This window comes from Cyprinodon variegatus, unplaced genomic scaffold (genome assembly GCF_000732505.1).
Source record: "Cyprinodon variegatus isolate N-32 unplaced genomic scaffold, C_variegatus-1.0 Scaffold2064, whole genome shotgun sequence".
NCBI classification, from domain to species: Eukaryota; Metazoa; Chordata; class Actinopteri; order Cyprinodontiformes; family Cyprinodontidae; genus Cyprinodon; species Cyprinodon variegatus.
The window spans coordinates 1400-22010 of NW_015152517.1; the positions used below are offsets into that span (position 1 = coordinate 1400).

Below are 20611 nucleotides of genomic sequence, written 5' to 3' on the forward strand. Positions count from 1 at the left end.
CTTCTGGAATATCTCCAGGAAGAACAGAGCAATATAGACGACATAGTTCATCATCTCAATTTGACTGAACCACGAAAATGGACCCGCAGGGCCATTTTCCGGTTTTACGGTTTGGTTGATGTATAAATATTACTGCGCATGCCCAACATTTCATTGCCTGTTTTTGCCTATTTTTGCTTTGGCACCACAGCGCCACTTACAGGCCTGGCATACATTTTGCAGCGTTTTCATGCATTCGTGTGGTCGATCACATTTATTTTACGTCTCCGTCTTTACGACAAACGTTCTGGAAAATATTAGCGTTTCATATTCGTTTTGACTTCGTGTGGACGGGGCCTAAATCTCACCTGATGAGCCAATCACCTGATCATGCGTCTCCGTTCCAGCCTATCAGCGCTGGTCTCATCTCCTCCACCCTTCATAAAGTCTAGCTTGGTGTGTGTAACTGCTCCTCACCTGGGCTTCTATCACCGCCACCTGGTCTCCACCTTCGCTCTGCTCGTTCAATCTTATGTTTGTATCTGAATAATAGGTTTCTGTATATGCTTGCTTTATTACAACAAAATAAAAATCCAAGTTGATTGTGACTGTTAAAACAAACAACTTAGCTGTATGTCAGGTTTGTAAAGAAAATTTGTATTAATTCCAGCGATTCTTTAAAATGTAAAGGAAACACTGTTTGCATTTAAAAATTTTTAACAAAGTTATTCAATTGTTAAACATCACTGTTCCAATATATTTACCACTACTTTATTGTTTCTACTCTCTCTCCAACACATTAAAACCACAAAGTAACTGTGTGTAAAAAAACACCATTTCTATAAAAACTAAATACTGTACATCAACTGAGCTACAACAAAAGGAACATAAAAAATGTGAATGATATTGAAAGAACACATTAAGAAAAAGGATGACTGCACAAGTCAAAAGGTAAAAGTGCTTTATAAGACAATAATTAAAATGGCATGTCACAAAAAAACAAACGTGACAGATTGTGGAAAGCAACTTATATTGTCTTTGAATTCAGTGTTGGCACTCAGGGCAGCGTCCAGGTCTGCCATCACAGTAATAACGAGGGTACTCTCCTCGTCTTCCATTTCCGGTGAAGCCCACACAGTCTTTATATTGCCGGTTGCAGGAAGAACATGTTACAACAGCAAAAGGTATCCGGTTTTCTTCCTTGAATGTTTTCGAAAATTTGCCCCAGTTGATCTAGCCTGTTAATGAAAAATCTATTTCATGTAATGTGAAATCTATTTCCACATGTTATAGGTGAAAAAAGTAAAAGGTCCTTACCATCCAGCCAAGCAAAGTGAGTCTTCTTCCGGAAAACAGGGTGAGACACAATGGCTTGAAAGGATTTGCATGTCAATGCCAAGGTGAGATAAGCTGTGTCTCCCTGTGCCAGTATCACCTCCTGGGAAAACAGCTTTGAGTATATTCAATGGCATCTGAAGAAACAAAAAACAAACAAAATAAAAAAACAGGTGCACTGCAAGACTATCATATCGAAAGAATGGCTATGACACATATGATTATGAATGAATTTTACCTGTAAGATTGGCGGTATGCTTTGTACCTGCATAATGAAGAGCATTAAACAACAATGAAGACTTTATATCTCTCAGAATCTTATCCTTTCCATCTCTAATGGTACAAAAAACGCTGTCCAAATAATGAAATTTAATTAAAAAAAAAAACATTTAGGGTTTTAGTCTTATTTTCACATTAAGACATACAAATCAAAATTGTGTGTAAGCTTAAAAAATGAACCTCAATTTGTGCCTCGACTTCTTTGGCTTGGTCATCAGCACACAGAGTCTAAAAATATAGATATTTTCTAAGTGAAAGATAAATGAAAGTCCAAATAACATCAAAACTGCTTCAACCGTTTTAATTCTTCTATCCTGATTTTCTTTCAGACTTCAAAAAATTAGCATAGAACAAAAGTGCACTGTGAATGAACATAATACAAATTACATAATTCAAAATTACAAAGTGATGAATCTTACCTACTGCTTACCTCACATTTTGCCTTCTCACCAGCTTTTTTCCGCTTTCTCTCCTTTTGTAGTTCCTCTCTGGACCTTTTAAAAAGGACAAATTGAATGTTTTCTTCAAAAAACTCACGTGTGTAACATGATGTGATGCAGTGCACCATTATTGTTTTTACTTCACAGGGAACTTTGTCAAAAGAGTGAGACACCACCATCTGCGTATTGTCATCATATTATTCTGTGGACATCACAGGTTCACATTTGATAAAATCTCCAACAGAAAGGACAGATCTGCTTCCTTACCTTACAGAAATCAAATGATGCTCCCATCAGAAAGTACAGTGCATACTGTTGAGAAAAATGTGATTATTACGTCTATACTAACCATACAACAATATGGTGGGTGGAAGTGGATGTTACCATCACTATAAACATTCCGCAGTTGTTGGACAGTCCTTGTTTAGGAAATCCCTGTGACGTTTAAGAGAAAATTCAAGAAGGGAGAAGAATTAAGGCGTCTTTACTATAACAATCAAATTGATGTAAAGGACAAAAACTTTACCCACAGTATTGATTATAAACATTTAAAGCAGGAATGGTTGGAAATAAACTCTAAGCTCTTGTAGCTCTAAATAACCACAAGTGTCCCATCATAAAATCTCACCTTAACATACTTAACATACTAAAAACATACTGAACACATGCAACTTTCAAACTTATTCCTATAAGACCTTAATGTTTTGATGTGGTTTTCATCTGTGAAGCCAGTGCCATTGATAGAATCAAGGAAGAAAATTTCCCTATGCTTAGGCTTCAAAATCTGAAATAAATATGTCACACTGATGGTGAACAGTACCGTAGACTAATAAATAAATTAGACATGTGTCAAGAACTGCAGTAAATATGAAGGTCAATATCGAATAAGTATTGTACTTACACATAGTGTCCAATATCCAGGACGCCACACCGGAATCAGAACCCAGTCCAGATCTTGTGCCCGCGTCTTTCAATTAAATCACAAAATTAATATATTGTGTTGAATCTGACATCCAAAGCTTGGATGTCAGATTCAAATGTATCAAAAATACATACTGGTAGGTGTAGTGCTGGGTCAAGGGAAAGAGGTGGAAACCAGGTGTGTACTACATGACTGTTCCCTGCAAAAACCTTAACACCCTGGAGAAATAATTAAAAAAAGGGACAATGAAGAGGTTCGGGAAAGACATACTTTTTTGTCATATGTTGAATTCATATTCTAAGACATGCCTGACATTCTTTGACATTTCCAAATTTATATTTACTCATACAGTATTTATATTAGTCCAAGCTTTCAAATATCATGAAACAAATGTAGATTCCATATATTTACAGACCTTGTCGCTGCACATTCTTTCAACTGCTTTCAGACAGGAGTTCAGAATCTTTGAAGAATTGTAGGAATTATATTTTGACAACATAAAAAACAACAATAACACTCATAAAACTTGAAATATATATAAACTCACCTCCCCATTGATGTCTTGCGGTAACCTAAGAGTGAACATGTCTCCTCTAGTGAGGACCTGCCCATCAACACAAGCAACATATTCACCAGGATCTCTGGTTTCGTCTAATACTTCAGCAAGCTTAGGAAAGAAAAATTGAAGTTAAATACATTTGTGTTAACTTGATTTTTCACAATATTATGCATTCCTCAAGCATGTATACTGATATGCACAACTTACAAAGTGTTTATACTCCTGGTTTGTGGATATTTCACTTTTTACGATATGACTGATTTATCCAATGCAAAACTATTGCGAACACTGTTGTGCAGTGTTATTTGTTAGAAACAAAAACTAAAACACATGACCATGTCAGGACAAGTACTGACAATTATTATTAAAAACCCAGAAAAAAAATATTAAAAAGACAAAAACAAAGCAACATTGATAAACAATTACATTGAGAAAAATTTACCAAACTCGCTTCTGTAGTATTAGGCTGTTGACTCCAGGTGTATTTATTTGCTTCAGTGGTTTTTAAGCTTCCCAAAAGCCTCAGCAAGAGGAGTTTGAACAACGCTGGCTTCCAAACTGCAAGCATGTTTCTGGTTTTTCTCACAGCCTTTATCAACAGAAACAATCCATCAATAATATATATATAAGAAGGTCTGCATATACAGTATATACTACCACAACAATAACACTAAAGTTGAGTATTATCCATCCTAATGCATCCATTTTGATCTAGGATCAATGTTGCATGTGGCCCAACAACTTTGAGAATTTCTTGGGTTTTTTTTGTGTTCTTCCGAAGATTGAAATGGTGGACAATGTTTCTGTGGAGAAAGATGTGTGTGGATGGGGTGAGCATATTGAGGAAGTAGTTGTTCTTCCTCATGCCTGCGAATAGTTGCTCTTCACACTGGCTGTTTAATCTTCCGACAAGTTCTGGGACAATCTTAATCCTTCGCAAGACGTCCTTGTCCTTGCTATTGTCTTGGTGGAAGGCGTCACTGAGACAGTAGTTCTCTACTGAGCCAGGATGTCCTCCCTTGTCTTCAGGTTCTTTCCTGTGCTTCAACCATGGCAAGTTTACAGTGAGTTTATTCTCAGTAGCTTGTCTTATGTTTTCAGGTGTGGGCTCAACCAATCTCCCTTCGTGCATGGTAAATGGTGTATCCTCAGGGCACCTCTTCTTCAGATGACTAACTAGTCCCCTGGGGTAGTCATAAACTGTAATATTTGGAAAAAACTTCCAGGATAAAAGAAGGTCTGCAAAGTCTCTAGGGCTCTCAGCTCTCAGGTTAAACTTTACGGAATAAATAACGCCACAGGGACAAGTGATTACAGCCCACCCACCTGAAACAACAAATCATATCCTTATTTGCAAAGCATATCAACTTATCTGGCTGATTGTTGTTGTGTACTTAATTAAGCTTCACAAAAGCATGGACATTAATTACTACGACAATGTGTTCTATGTTCAAAATAACAGATAAAAAAGGCATGGCTGTTTTTTGTCATCTAAAACTGTTTGAAGTTACTGTCACACACTTACCAGATGCACCCCACACTTTTTCAAAAACCTTGTTATATGTGGCTCTCGAAGCCATTTTGTCCCGCAGACGTAGCACAAGATCCATCTTAGAACCTCTGCTGTCAACTCTACATTGACTGCAGAGTTTTCTGATCTCAGGGACCTTTAAAACGACACAAAGTTTGAGTTATTTGTAATATTATTTAGCCCTACAGAAAGACCAACACAATCAGAAAATTCAAAACAAAAATAAGACACTACCTTGAGATTGAGAACCTCATCTGCAAGCCGTTCTTCTGTGAGAAACTGGTCTACACCACTGTTGGAATCAGGCAAGTGGACTTTTTCACTCGCTGTGTTTATCAAAATGTCAGCTCGTCGTGTCTGTGGTCCAATCCAGGGGGACCAGTTGTGATAAGTAGGTTTTACTACAAAAGGATTCTTGCAGCCAGCTGAGAAATGCAATGGAAACAAGTAAATACAATTTTTGAGGCACATTAATGCATTGAATAACTTGGTGCACAAAATGTTTCCAATTTTTCTGTTGAATAGAAAACAGACTTACGTGGATAAAGTCCACGGCTAATCACTTCCATAGTAACCGCTTCCCAAAAAGAGCGAGCATTCACTTTGCCATTATAGTGTTGAGATGGGTTTGGTATTTCACTAACTTTAAAAATTAAACAAAAAAACACATAAATTAATTTTTTAAGGTTCATTTCAGGTGAGTCAAACAATTACAATAACAGTATTTTTATACTTGCAGGTTTCAAAGCTAAAGACCTACCTGACATGCTGAAAACACCTTTCTTATGGAGATCCATGACAACAACTGCAGGACGATACCCACATGAAATGCATGAGTATTGGAAGTCATGGTCACTTAGACCTTCAAACGACATGTAGGCCTGCAGGATCCAAACCTTGTTAGGAAAGTTCTCTCCTTCTGTGTATTCAATAATTTCGATTATGCGACTTACAGCAGTGTGAGGCTACGGAAAGAATTGGTGAACATTTACAAACTGACAGTTATGCAGATGACAAGTTCACAAATCTTTTTGTCATGATGGCTTTCAGATTAAACCCATATGCAGAACACACCACGGAGTCAGGGGTAAAAGTTCTACAGTTTATTAAAGGAACACACACAGAGAAATATGAACTGGTTCTGGTACAGGTCCGGGACTGGAATCACTGATATCTGCAGAGATGGATAGTTTGATTAGCCAGGCAGTTTAGATGGCTTGTCGAGTGTGTTAATTCAGAATGTACCTTGAAGAGGTTCTGACAGATCCTTTGAGAGGGGGGGAACCGGTTGGGTCCAGAGACTGTGGATTCAGCAGGAAGCTCAGCAGCAGCAGCGTCTAGCTTCTGACTTGTGAGTTTCTGACCTTGACTTGGTTTCCTAGCTCTTCCTTGAGAGCTGTAGGAGGAATCCAGACTGATATCTTCTGGTTTGGCTTCCTTGGGCAGGCAGGCAGGTTTCCAGGCAAAGCTCATCCAGAGCTTCAGACTTCAGTCGGGTTTTCTGTGAGCAAAGAAGACAAAGGCAGGTTAGAATCTAGTTTCTCTCTAGAGCCAACTAAGATTCTCTAAAATTAACAGAGGCTCAGGTTTGCTAACCAAACTTGGTCAACACTGCGTCGTTGAAGGAAGGTCTGACTGCTGCTTATGTAGAAGGTTTCCTGATGGGCTGATGATCCTCAGATGTGCTGAGGGCTCCAGCCCAGGAGACCCACAGCGCTCTCTGCTGGAGACAGGTGGTAGATCTCCAGATCCAAACTGGTGAACAGACAGTCAGGAGAGAATCCTCGGCGCCCTCTGGTGGGCAAGCCTCTGGATCCCAACACTTTTACCATTTGTTGAAATGTGTTAAAAATAATATTCACATCTGATACAAATACTAAGAACTAAAACCGACCTGCAAAGCATTCCTCAGTACCAGACACAAATGGATGGATAGCAGCAAGTGATCGTTGAAGTTGTGGATACCATCTTCCCAGTCTTGATATCGGTAAACCATGGAACAGTTGGGGCAAGTCTTCCTGTATGTTGATATACCTTTGAGAATATTAAAAATATTATTAATATCTTTCGTTGGCATGATGGAAAAAAATATATTAATATTATTCTTGTAATCAGAGCGCAGTAGATTACAAACCTTTAACTACTCCTGTCATAGTCAATATTGTAGCAGTGGAAGATAGCAGCTGAGGGTCACCAAGTCTGACGTGCTGTCCACATTCTGTGCATTCAGTCTCTGAAGGGATCAGATGTTTGGGGAAGCCATTGAGAGTTTTGGCATCTCTACTGCTGGTGATAAGACAGTCAGGAAGATCAGCAGGTATTTTCTTCTGGTAAATCAAGTACTTGATTATCCTCTCTGCTGATTTATCAGTGATGGAACGACTTTCCTCCTGACATCCTGATGCTGTTGTCCCACACATAACATCCTTCTCTAAATTTACTGCCGCTTCGAACATGTCTGGCATTTTTTCAAAGAGATGCCACTTTGCCGTTGCCTTGTGCGTACAGGACCTTTTTCCCTCTGTACATGCACAATGCCAGGTATTTTTTCTTTTGTCATAAGTGACAATCACCCTTCCAAGTCTGCTGAAAAACGCCATTCTAGGTTCTAAGACAGACACGTGAAAAATTGTGTCTGTCCCACTGCCAAAAAGAAGAACTGAAAACGGCGTATTATTTGATAGTGCCTCCTGCTGATTTTTTAAAAGTTATTTTCTTTGAAGACTGAACCATAAGTTGTCAACCAGGATGTTGAGGGTAGTTTCAGACAAAGGTCCTTCTGCCTCTGTGGCGCGTGGACAAAAGCGTAATGATTGAATGTGTTCACACTCAAAAGGCAAAATCCCACTTCTCTTTGCAAACTGTGCAATCACATTACACCTGTCAAGCTCACATTCCGATTTGTGAAATTGTGACCAGGTGTTTTTTATTACATGTATAGGTCTTGATGGACCATAAAAGGATTTCTCTACAGCAAAAATACCTTTTTTTGCATCCACACACTGACTCCTTAAATGATGATTTTGTGAAATCAGCTCCACATTTTCCTGGTGTTTTCTTTTCAAATGAATACGAAGATTCTTTTTTCTCAGGCGCAGGTTGCACATTTCACATGTAACCATGTTTTCTGAGCAGACAGGTGCCTGTGTTGCATGGATGTTGGTAGCTACTGGTTGGATAGGCACCTGGGCTGATGCACAGTCGGACACCTTATGGGAAGTCATTGTGTGGTTAACCAAATGATTAACAAACCTGTCCCTTCTGTCAATAGTTGTAAAACAGTACGGGCAATGAAAGTGAGATGTGTCACTACAGGGTAGGCCACATCTGAAGATATGGAATTCTGCAGTAAAAAAAAGAAATGAACAAAATTAAAAATCAACATCTACATACATTGCAGATATGTTTAAACCAGACGTGGTTCATTCCCACTTAAAGTATAGCAAGGACACAACGTAAAAGCTACAAACATTAAAGAAAAAAATGTATTACACATCAGGGAATATACAAATGATTGGTAGAAAAAAGGCATGTTTGAATTAATCACTGTAGATGCTTTCACATTATTATTACTATTTTGTAGTATTTAACAATTAATTTCAGAAGTCACAATGGCTTCCAAAGATACAAAATATATATTATGCAAAAGATTTATTGAAATTGTAAAAGTGATATTGCTCAAACAGCCAAGGGCAGGTATTAACTAGATTTACTCAATTACTCTAGAACTTTTGACTAAATAATAATAATTTAAAAAATTAAAATTAGGGCTATTTTTTAATATGTTATACTCTTGAGTAAATTTTGTTGATATGTTACCTAATACAAGTAACTTAACTGAATGAAAACACATTTTAATCCATAAATAAATAATACACGACAAACAGAAAATGTTGTTTATGTTTGTTTTTTCCAACCTTAATTTGTTGTCTTGTATTAATATTTTTCATTTTTGGTTTTAAAATACCTAACAGTGCACATAACTTTAATGTTCACCGTTTTATTCATGTCTGCTGAAATAAATGGGTAATATTACATTGCACATTATGATCAGCAAAACAGTTCTTAATAAAAGCCATTTCACCAAATACTTTGTTTCTCTTACTTGTGTATTTTGTTACTTACTAAAAATATATTGCTCAAAAAAATAAAGGGAACACTTAAACAACACAATATAACTTTAAGTAAATCAAACTTCTGTGAAATCAAACTGTCCACTTAGGAAGCAACACTGATTGACAATCAATTTCACCTGCTGCTCAGCACATTCCACTTTGTACAGAACAAAGTATATAATGAGAATATTTCATTCATTTAAGATCTAGGATATGTTATTTGAGTGTTCCCTTTATTTTTTTGAGCAGTGTATATTTAAAGTAGTGCTACTCGTCATTAGAGTATCACATCTGGTTCCTACACCCACCTATAATGGCAGCTGTTAGTTTATAAAAAATATTAGACTTTCCAGAAATTTGACATTGGTGTACAAAACATATTTAAAAAAAGATTAACCTTTAAAAATGAAAGAAAAACATTAGAAAACTGGTAAGTATGTAAAAAAAATATTTTATATTTTTCAAGTGTAGTTTTACATATAGTTATGTTGAACCATAGCTGTTTTTTTCAATATAGTTCTGAACCTTGTACAACTCGTTAGTACTGTATGAGCAAAGGGGACAGCGATATTTATTATTTATGCAATTGGGGAGAATCTTCTCTCCATTCCGAACATTGCAAACGGACAGGTGGATCTGTATAATGAAAATAAAAAACGTTTGAGCATAAAAAACATTTCTCAATTAAACATGTCTTCTTCTTTTTTATCTAATAGTGCGGGGAAATAGTTAGCTATGCTACATGCTAACATTAGCCTTCCCCTGTATGAATTACGAATTTCACTAGTTTACAGCTGTTAATTATATTATCAAACTAACGTAGGAAAGCGTATCGATTTACTATGTAAACATTTTTTAATAAAGTAAAAATACCTTTTGTTTACTCTGTGAGTTTTGCATTGTTGGTTTTGTGCCGAACAACAACCTTCTTGCAACAACCTCTCAAACTTATTTCTGTCTTATTCTTTTCCTCTTAAACCCGCGTCTTTAAGGTATTTATATTAGTGATTATAAAAATAGCGCCCCCTTTATTTCCGGGATGCAATAGTCCCATTTCCATATAAGGTATGAGACAGATGGAAAGGTCAGTCCCGCCCCATTCTGCAGGCTGCAGCGAGGTCCCTCTCGAAGGTGGTGGGTTTGATCAGCCGTTGTTGAAACAGCCCTGCGGTTGGAGGGCCTTCACCCACAGAGTTCTTGTTGAGGGCTTTAACGGTGAAACCCTCAAGCTTTTCTTCATCTTTAGTTCTTGGCATTTCCTTTAACAGCTGAGATGAAAAACAGGAAAAAAAAACATAAAGAAATGAGGTGGCTCCAAATTGGCATCTAATGTGCACAAATTTCACAGCAGTTTACCTGTCAGTGCTATGGTGCTTTGGACGCTTTACTTTGAAAGGGAAAGGCATCTTGTTACCATAGCAATACTAGCACACGTATAGTGGAAAAGCGTAGCCGAACCTCTCGCTTACGTGAATATAACTCCGCTTGATAAAAACGTAGTTCCCATTATTAAATATCTTACCAGCAAAAGAGGATTAATCAGCTTTATTTCCAGACCAATGTTCATCCTCTTCATAACATGAGGACCCAAATTTGGGTCCCTAGTAACAGGCAAGATGGTTTTTAGACCTGTAACATATTCTCTGGGGTCTTGCCTTTATTTTGATACCAAAACAATTAAAATAAAATCTGTAGTTCTTGAGATATATTCAATTCATTTTGGGCATGTTATTTTCAAGCATATTTCTCGAAAACAGGCCTAGTGTCCAAGAGGTTAATAGAGTGAAACCAAACAATTTAGGCTTCATGAGTGATAAATAAAGGGAAAAACAGTACAGAAATCCATAAGGTACAATTAAAATAAACTGCAAAAATTGTAGTACAGATTAATCAAAACAATTTTACAACTGTTGGCATAAAATATAAAACATTTTGTCTCTAACAGATAAATCATAAAACCAAGCTCAAGAACAACATAAGCCTTATAAACATTTTATTTAAGAGTAAAATACTGAATTTCCTTTCAGGGATTAATAAAGTATAATGGAATTGAATTGGAAATAACATATTTCAAATAATTAGAATTGTATCAATCAGTTATGATTTTTATCATCATCAATTTCAAAAGTTATCACAGCTTAATCAAGCAATTATAATTATTATGATTTTACGACTTATGCGTGTATTTAAGCCTACTGCATTGGAGATATGATTATTATGAAATAAAAACATCCTGAAAGAATCTGGTCCTAGGTCCTATTACCAACAGTTTAGGGATGAGTGGGGGGGTGTTTGCTGTAGAGAGACCTGGTTATCAAACCAAACAGCCCTGTATGTTCAACCCATTCCATCAGACTCAGCAGTTCCACATTAACAGTTAATTAACAGGTGACACAAAATAGCACAAAATATCCTAATTTATATGCATAATTTCTCAGATTTCGTCAAGCTTTACATGGATTCATTTCAGATTAGATAATACATTTTAGATAAAGCAAAACTAGCAGTCACAAATCCATTTTTATAATTCTAAATAAAGTAGAGAGGTTAGTAAGTAAGAATCATTAAAGGAATAGTACACCCAAAACATGATTAGCCTTCATTTTCTACTCACCACCATGCTGAACAACACTCTGGAGTACTTTTTTGATATCTCAAATGCATCTGGAGATCTNCTCCACATTTTCCTGGTGTTTTCTTTTCAAATGAATACGAAGATTCTTTTTTCTCAGGCGCAGGTTGCACATTTCACATGTAACCATGTTTTCTGAGCAGACAGGTGCCTGTGTTGCATGGATGTTGGTAGCTGCTGGTTGGACAGGCGCCTGTGTTGCCTGGATGTTGGTAGCTACTGGTTGGATAGGCACCTGGGCTGATGCACAGTCGGACACCTTATGGGAAGTCATTGTGTGGTTAACCAAATGATTAACAAACCTGTCCCTTCTGTCAATAGTTGTAAAACAGTACGGGCAATGAAAGTGAGATGTGTCACTACAGGGTAGGCCACATCTGAAGATATGGAATTCTGCAGTAAAAAAAAGAAATGAACAAAATTAAAAATCAACATCTACATACATTGCAGATATGTTTAAACCAGACGTGGTTCATTCCCACTTAAAGTATAGCAAGGACACAACGTAAAAGCTACAAACATTAAAGAAAAAAATGTATTACACATCAGGGAATATACAAATGATTGGTAGAAAAAAGGCATGTTTGAATTAATCACTGTAGATGCTTTCACATTATTATTACTATTTTGTAGTATTTAACAATTAATTTCAGAAGTCACAATGGCTTCCAAAGATACAAAATATATATTATGCAAAAGATTTATTGAAATTGTAAAAGTGATATTGCTCAAACAGCCAAGGGCAGGTATTAACTAGATTTACTCAATTACTCTAGAACTTTTGACTAAATAATAATAATTAAAAAAATTAAAATTAGGGCTATTTTTTAATATGTTATACTCTTGAGTAAATTTTGTTGATATGTTACCTAATACAAGTAACTTAACTGAATGAAAACACATTTTAATCCATAAATAAATAATACACGACAAACAGAAAATGTTGTTTATGTTTGTTTTTTCCAACCTTAATTTGTTGTCTTGTATTAATATTTTTCAGTTTTGGTTTTAAAATACCTAACAGTGCACATAACTTTAATGTTCACCGTTTTATTCATGTCTGCTGAAATAAATGGGTAATATTACATTGCACATTATGATCAGCAAAACAGTTCTTAATAAAAGCCATTTCACCAAATACTTTGTTTCTCTTACTTGTGTATTTTATTGCACAGTTACTTACTAAAAATATATTGCTCAAAAAAATAAAGGGAACACTTAAACAACACAATATAACTTTAAGTAAATCAAACTTCTGTGAAATCAAACTGTCCACTTAGGAAGCAACACTGATTGACAATCAATTTCACCTGCTGCTCAGCACATTCCACTTTGTACAGAACAAAGTATATAATGAGAATATTTCATTCATTTAAGATCTAGGATACTGTATGTTATTTGAGTGTTCCCTTTATTTTTTTGAGCAGTGTATATTTAAAGTAGTGCTACTCGTCATTAGAGTATCACATCTGGGTCCTACACCCACCTATAATGGCAGCTGTTAGTTTATAAAAAATATTAGACTTTCCAGAAATTTGACATTGGTGTAGAAAACATATTTAAAAAAAGATTAACCTTTAAAAATGAAAGGAAAACATTAGAAAACTGGTAAGTATGTAAAAAAAATATTTTATATTTTTCAAGTGTAGTTTTACATATAGTTATGTTGAACCATAGCTGTTTTTTTCAATATAGTTCTGAACCTTGTACAACTCGTTAGTACTGTACGAGCAAAGGGGACAGCGATATTTATTATTTATGCAATTGGGGAGAATCTTCTCTCCATTCCGAACATTGCAAACGGACAGGTGGATCTGTATAATGAAAATAAAAAACGTTTGAGCATAAAAAACATTTCTCAATTAAAGATGTCATCTTCTTTTTTATCTAATAGTGCGGGGAAATAATTAGCTATGCTACATGCTAACATTAGCCTTCCCCTGTATGAATTGCGAATTTCACTAGTTTACAGCTGTTAATTATATTATCAAACTAACGTAGGAAAGCGTATCGATTTATTATGTAAACATTTTTTAATAAAGTAAAAATACCTTTTGTTTACTCTGTGAGTTTTGCATTGTTGGTTTTGTGCCGAACAACAACCTTCTTGCAACAACCTCTCAAACTTATTTCTGTCTTATTCTTTTCCTCTTAAACCCGCGTCTTTAAGGTATTTATATTAGTGATTATAAAAATAGCGCCCCCTTTATTTCCGGGATGCAATAGTCCCATTTCCATATAAGGTATGAGACAGATGGAAAGGTCAGTCCCGCCCCATTCTGCAGGCTGCAGCGAGGTCCCTCTCGAAGGTGGTGGGTTTGATCAGCCGTTGTTGAAACAGCCCTGCGGTTGGAGGGCCTTCACCCACGGAGTTCTTGTTGAGGGCTTTAACGGTGAAACCCTCAAGTTTTTCTTCATCTTTAGTTCTTGGCATTTCCTTTAACAGCTGAGATGAAAAACAGAAAAAAACATAAAGAAACGAGGTGGCTCCAAATTGGCATCTAATGTGCACAAATTTCACAGCAGTTTACCTGTCAGTGCTATGGTGCTTTGGACGCTTTACTTTGAAAGGGAAAGGCATCTGGTTACCATAGCAATAGTAGCGCACGTATACTGAAAAAGCGTAGCCGAACCTCTCGCTTACGTGAATATAACTCCGCTTGATAAAAACGTAGTTCCCATTATTAAATATCTTACCAGCAAAAGAGGATTAATCAGCTTTATTTCCAGACCAATGTTCATCCTCTTCATAACATGAGGACCCAAATTTGGGTCCCTAGTAACAGGCAAGATGGTTTTTAGACCTGTAACATATTTTCTGGGGTCTTGCCTTTATTTTGATACCAAAACAATTAAAATAAACTGTGAAAATTGTAGGACAGATGAATCAAAACAGTTGTACAACTGTTGGCATAAAATATAAAACATTTTGTCTCTAACTGATGAATCATAAAACCAAGCTCAAGAACAACATAAGCCTTATAAACATTTTATTTAAGAGTAAAATACTGAATTTCCCTTCAGGGATTAATAACGTATAATGGAATTGAATTGAAAATAACATATTTCAAATAATTAGAATTGTATCAATCAGTTATGATTTTTATCATCATCAATTTCAAAAGTTATCACAGCTTAATCATGCAATTGTAATTATTATGATTTTATGACTTATGCGTGTATTAAAGCCTACTGCATTGGAGATATGATTATTATGAAATAAAAAAATCCTGAAAGAATCCATTCACAAATGGATCACAAATCCATTTTTATAATTCTAAGTAAAGTAGAGAGGTTAGTAAGTAAGAATCATTAATAGTTCACATCTAACACTGAAACAGGCTATAGTTAAGTCCCCTTAAATCACTTACTTTGTTTTTTAACCAAAGACATTGCCTTTTATTTGGATTTCTCATCCTAAATAAAATGTTGATTTCAAACTCGAAATCTCACCTTAAAAAGTGGAAAATTTTAAAAAAATGAACACGATAGAATAGACTTAGTCTATTCTAGACAGTGTAATGGCAATAACTTTATTGTCATTACACTGTCACTTGTATGAAGCAATGTAATGTGGTTTGCATCTATCCAGAAGTGCTATACAGAATATAAATATTTATTTAGAGTATTATTATTATTATTATTTATTACAGTAATATTTATTTATGTACAGAGACTACGTATGCATGGACTATAAATGGTTTAAGTAAACAGAGAGTAATTGTAATAGGTTATAAAATGAATAAATATGCAAACTAAATACAGATTATAAAAATAAATCATGTATCCCTTATACCATGTGTGTAACTGTACTACGAGAATACTTCTCTACCATCAAAAATAATATCTGGGGCCTGCTAATAACCTTCAGTGTTCTTTTATAGTGTAGTAAGTTATTTATAAACTTTTGCATATTCAATAGTAACCTGTTGTTGGCTTCCCTCCCTTTGCTCGCCTTTACTGCCAGGAATACAAAAACAAGTAACAGAAAAGATGAAATTAGATTAGGTAAAAAATGTACAACCTTCAGTATTTGGAATGATCTTAAAGAGAAGTCCCACTACATCCGCATCCCACTGTGACACTACTCTAGTGTGATGAGACCCTCTACAGAGAGGAGGTCCTTAATCTGACCCAGTGATGCTCCAGGGATTGCCTCATCCTGAGGACAGCACAGGAGCCTGTGGGATCCCATCAATCAGCTCTGGATTCAGTTTATGCACAAGTGCAGAGAAGTGTGACACAATTCCACAGACCCCACCCATACAGACAATGTGATGTTTGTCCCACGTGGGTCAGTAAAGTAATATAGAAACGTTCAATCCAAGACAAATAGTCCTAAAACCAAGTTTTTTTCCTAAAGCAATGAATGCAGTAACCCCCCTGTAGTCAGACACTTACATCCCATATCACCTTCACACACAGACACCGCCCCCCCAAATAAAATGACACCCAACAAAAATCCCTATTGGCAAACAGATTATCAAACCATTGCATAAACTCTTTTAGTACAGTTTGCTCTTTTAACAAATACTGCATGCTTCATTTGCATGAACACATTTTTCTTCCAGTGATGTTAATCTGATCAACAAATGTTTTTACTATTCCTTTAAGTTTAATAATAATAATAATAATTGAACTTTATTGATCTCACATTGGAGAAATTTACTACAGTGTGGGGTTAAGGGTCTTGCTCAGTGACCCATAGTGGCAGTCTGTGGGAGTGGAGCTCGAACTCAGAACCTCAGGATTCCAAGCTCTACAGTATGCCTTAACCAACACGCTAAAACACACTAAGGGTATTTTGTATTTTTTAGGGTTTCCTCTAAGGATGCTTATTTCTTTTTCTCAAAGTGTTTTAATATTATTATATGTCTGTGAATTATATGTTGGATCTTGGGCTGGATGTCTCAGCGAAATTTCATGACAGTCTCATTATGACTTTAAAGATTCTTCATTCTTGATTAAGAAAAGAAAAAAATGGAAAAGAAATTAACTGCCAACAAAGAAATTATAATTATTTTCTGATTATATCAACTTGAAACTTTCATAGAGATAACTTAATTTGGCACCCCAGTGCTAATTTACTTTATCTCTACTAATTGGTTTATTTCTGCTGTTATTATTTGTAAAAAGGATCTCGATTGTGGAAACTTTTCAAACAAAAAACAGAACATTGTATGTTTTGTTCTGTCAGTTAGAGTCGTGCTCAGAGGATAGAGACCACTATTAAAAGCTTTAAACAGCCACCTACTTACTGGTTGAGTTGGATATCTAATGTGCGAATAAACAAAACTGAAAAGTGCCAATAAATAGGTGTAAGATTTCACTGCAGAAAAAATAAATAAAACTTAATACTTATCATGCATTATTTTTTAAACATTCATGGGTGGAAAAGAACATTTTGTGAAAATTCCCAAAGGTCCAATATTAGACTTATTTCTTACAGAAATAATATGAAAGAGCTATAGAAAAAAACAAAAACAAAAACAAAAAAAACATCTTTTTTATCCTACAGTACAGTTTCTTGATTATTGCCCTCATCCTGTCTCTCTGTTCCAGTTTCTGGTGGTAATGCACTTTAACATTTTAATCCCTCCACCATTAGAAACCATAAAAAAGAGGAAGGAGAAGAGAAACATGTGAAACAAGAAGGCCATCCTGAAGATCAACACTAATATAAGGAAAGACATCCCCACAGAGTTTCAGATCTCAGCACTTCAGGTCACCTGTGACCTTTTTTTGCATTACCCGACTTTAACCAAATAACTACAATGGCAAAAACCTGTGCAATGTATAATTTGCAATCAATATTTGATACCATGTGCAATAACCTGTTTCTCTATATCTGACGCTGAGTACAATAACTATATGTATATATATATATATATATATATATATATATATGTTGATCTAGTTGTCTTTGCTAAGAAGCTGAAAGCTGCAGACAGGGTTAGGGAGCTTAAAAGAGTACATATGATCTGATTCATTACTTATAAACAATTTAAGATCCACTGTTTTAACATTTCAGATATTCTTGTTATATTCTTTTGTCAAAAACACAGTATCTGAATATCTCTTGCTGATTAGTACATTAGAGGAAGACACAATTGCTTTTATATTCATCAGTAAGTCCAGATTCAGAGAAATGCTTTACCGCCTTACAGTAATGATATATATATATTTTCAATTTGTGCTCACGGTTTGCTGTAGTGAAACAAAGATGAATACTTGGTTGGTTACAAGACAAGCAAGGATTTCCGGGTGCAGAAACTCTGCACCGTCATCAAAAAGCATTCCTCTGTGTTGAAAGGAATGTCTTTGAGATATACTCACTGACAAAAGCTGAAATTGCTTTTGTGCACATTGCACAATATAGCAAACAGGAAAAAAAGATTAAGGATATGCAATCTCTTTTTATCACTGAAAACCAATAGATCCCCAAACAGTCTTTGCTAGAAAAATATTCCTAATCTTTAATTTAGGAGGATTTCCGTATCTATTGTTATGATAGAAGCAATTTTTCTTGTATTAGTTTTCTATGCACTAATGGACTAAAGAGAGGAGCAAGCTGCAAAGGTTATAAGGTCAGAAATTAAATCCATATCTTCTTTGTTAAGGATAACATCCTTAGTACACTTTGTACACAAAGATACCGCAGCAGGTGGCAGTTTAATTGAAAATTGTTGATGTTTCATAAAGAAAAACATTGTTTACAGAAAGAAAATATAATAAAATTGTCTTTTACAGATGAGTAATGATTTCATTTCCCATAAAGATGGAAAGGTTTGAAAGTAAGACCAAAACAGGAGGGAGAAATATCTGTTAGCAAACAGAGAATCCTGATAACCTTTAAGATGCCAAAAATAACTAGACGTTGTTTCCAATAATGATCCAGTGTCTCTTTTCACTGTCAGGAGAACAGAATGGAGGAGACTCTCCTTCTAAGATGACGAGGAGCAGTAACCCCTGGAGCCGAGCTGCCGGCGTCGCATCTGATTGTGACGCTTCTGCCTCATGATCAATATTCGCATGAACAGTGACTGAAATAATCAAATTAACTAGTTTGTGTTTGTGTTGTTTTTTTTTCTATTTTATTTAATTTTTTTTGTAGTTGCAGAAGATTAGCTGGAAAGAGAACAAAGCAGGGACTCACAATGTTAAATAATTTAGGCTTTTTTTAAGCTGAGCGAAATCATGTTTTTTGATGAAAGTTTTATTAATGAGTTATTTCATACTTTTATTGAAATCATTTTTGTTTTTGCTTCTGTTTATTTTACTGAATACTCTGTATAATGTAATTCCTAATTTCCTCACTCAACCCACAGTTAAAGGTTATATGTATATTTCCTCACAGTAATATAGTGAAGCCTCACCAGTTTCTCCTTGTATATTGATAATTGTATGTACAATCTTCAGGTCTGCCATACAAACCGATCAGTGTGATACTGTGACTCGCTGTTTACTGAACATTGTTATCGTTGCTTCTATAGAACAGAAGTAAATGGCTCCACAAAGTGAAATACGCTGGAGCAAAGTCAAAGAACAGGACAGATGGACAGAGCATACTCCTGTTGTTTAAATTCTCATTCATGTTGTTATTAATATTCAGAAACATCTGTTTTTATTCATATCAGGGGTTAGTGTTATTCCCAGGTTTCTGTTTGCCTTAAAAATATACCTCTCACTTGCATAAAACTTTTCAGATACATTATTTGGTAAATGATCATGTTGAAGTGTAAAATTAAAAACCATCACACAGAAAGCAGAAAAAAAACACATTTGAACAATTGGTTGTAAAATAACTACCCAGATTTAATGATTTTTTTAAAGTAGAAACAAAGAAGACAAACTTGTGAGACCAGAGCTGGAGATTTTCTCTGAAGCAGCACAGAATTTCTTAAATTTGGCTCTGAGGGAGGCTTTTTCTTTGTTAGAAGGCCACAAGGCCTGAGTCACATCTGTGGAGTTAGAGAACATTTACACAAAACCGCCTCACCCTCTTTTATTATGCAACACGTCTTTAGTAACACCATGAAATAGATTAGTACAAAATACAAACACATTATATAAAATTAAAGGGACATTTGTTGTTTTTTTGCATGTGGGTACTAATCTTTGTTATTTTCAAAAATATCTGTCATGAATACAACATGAAGAATTCATCTATATCGCTGCTCAAATTAGACACAAAACACATTCATATATGAAGATTCCGTCTTTTATTATCAGCCTAAATATAAGTACAGTAGAAGGGAAATGAGAATGTTCTTTCCTGAAGGTGATGCATTAATTGACTCTTGAGTTTTTGAAAATAGCCTTAGGTTAAAGGTTGACTCCAATGTTTTATTAAAGATTTTAAAGAATGAATTATCTTTAAAAAAAAAAAAAAACCTTACACAAAGTGAAATTTGAGGAGTTCTTGATCTAATCAAGAAGTAGACATTAATGAAAATAATAATAATAAAATGTAAAATAAAATAATATGCAATATCTGCTCATAATAAAAAAAATGACAAAACACTCCAGCAGCTAAAATGTTACAAATATCTAATTATCTAATATCAGGAAACAGGAAATATTGCAAGCAGGAGAAACTATTTACCGAATTTAACCCTGTAACTGGTTTCTTCAAACAGATCAATTACCTGGATTCTGCATCCGATCAGTTGATGGAGTTCATTATAGGCTGTTGGCCCACTGGGAGCAGATCTATAACATGCGCTCAGTTTCTCCAAGTGGGTTTTGACATATATTTATTCACAGCATATCAGGTTTTTGATCCTATAGAAGATCCTTTTGGTTGCAAACTGTTTAAA

The 20611-nt window shown here is 35.3% G+C and overlaps 1 pseudogene; it reads right to left on the reverse strand.

Moving 5' to 3' along the window:
* Positions 1–945: 945 nt before the first annotated feature.
* On the reverse strand, positions 946–15987 carry LOC107105102 (annotated as a pseudogene).
* Between the last annotated feature and the right edge of the window lie 4624 nt (positions 15988–20611).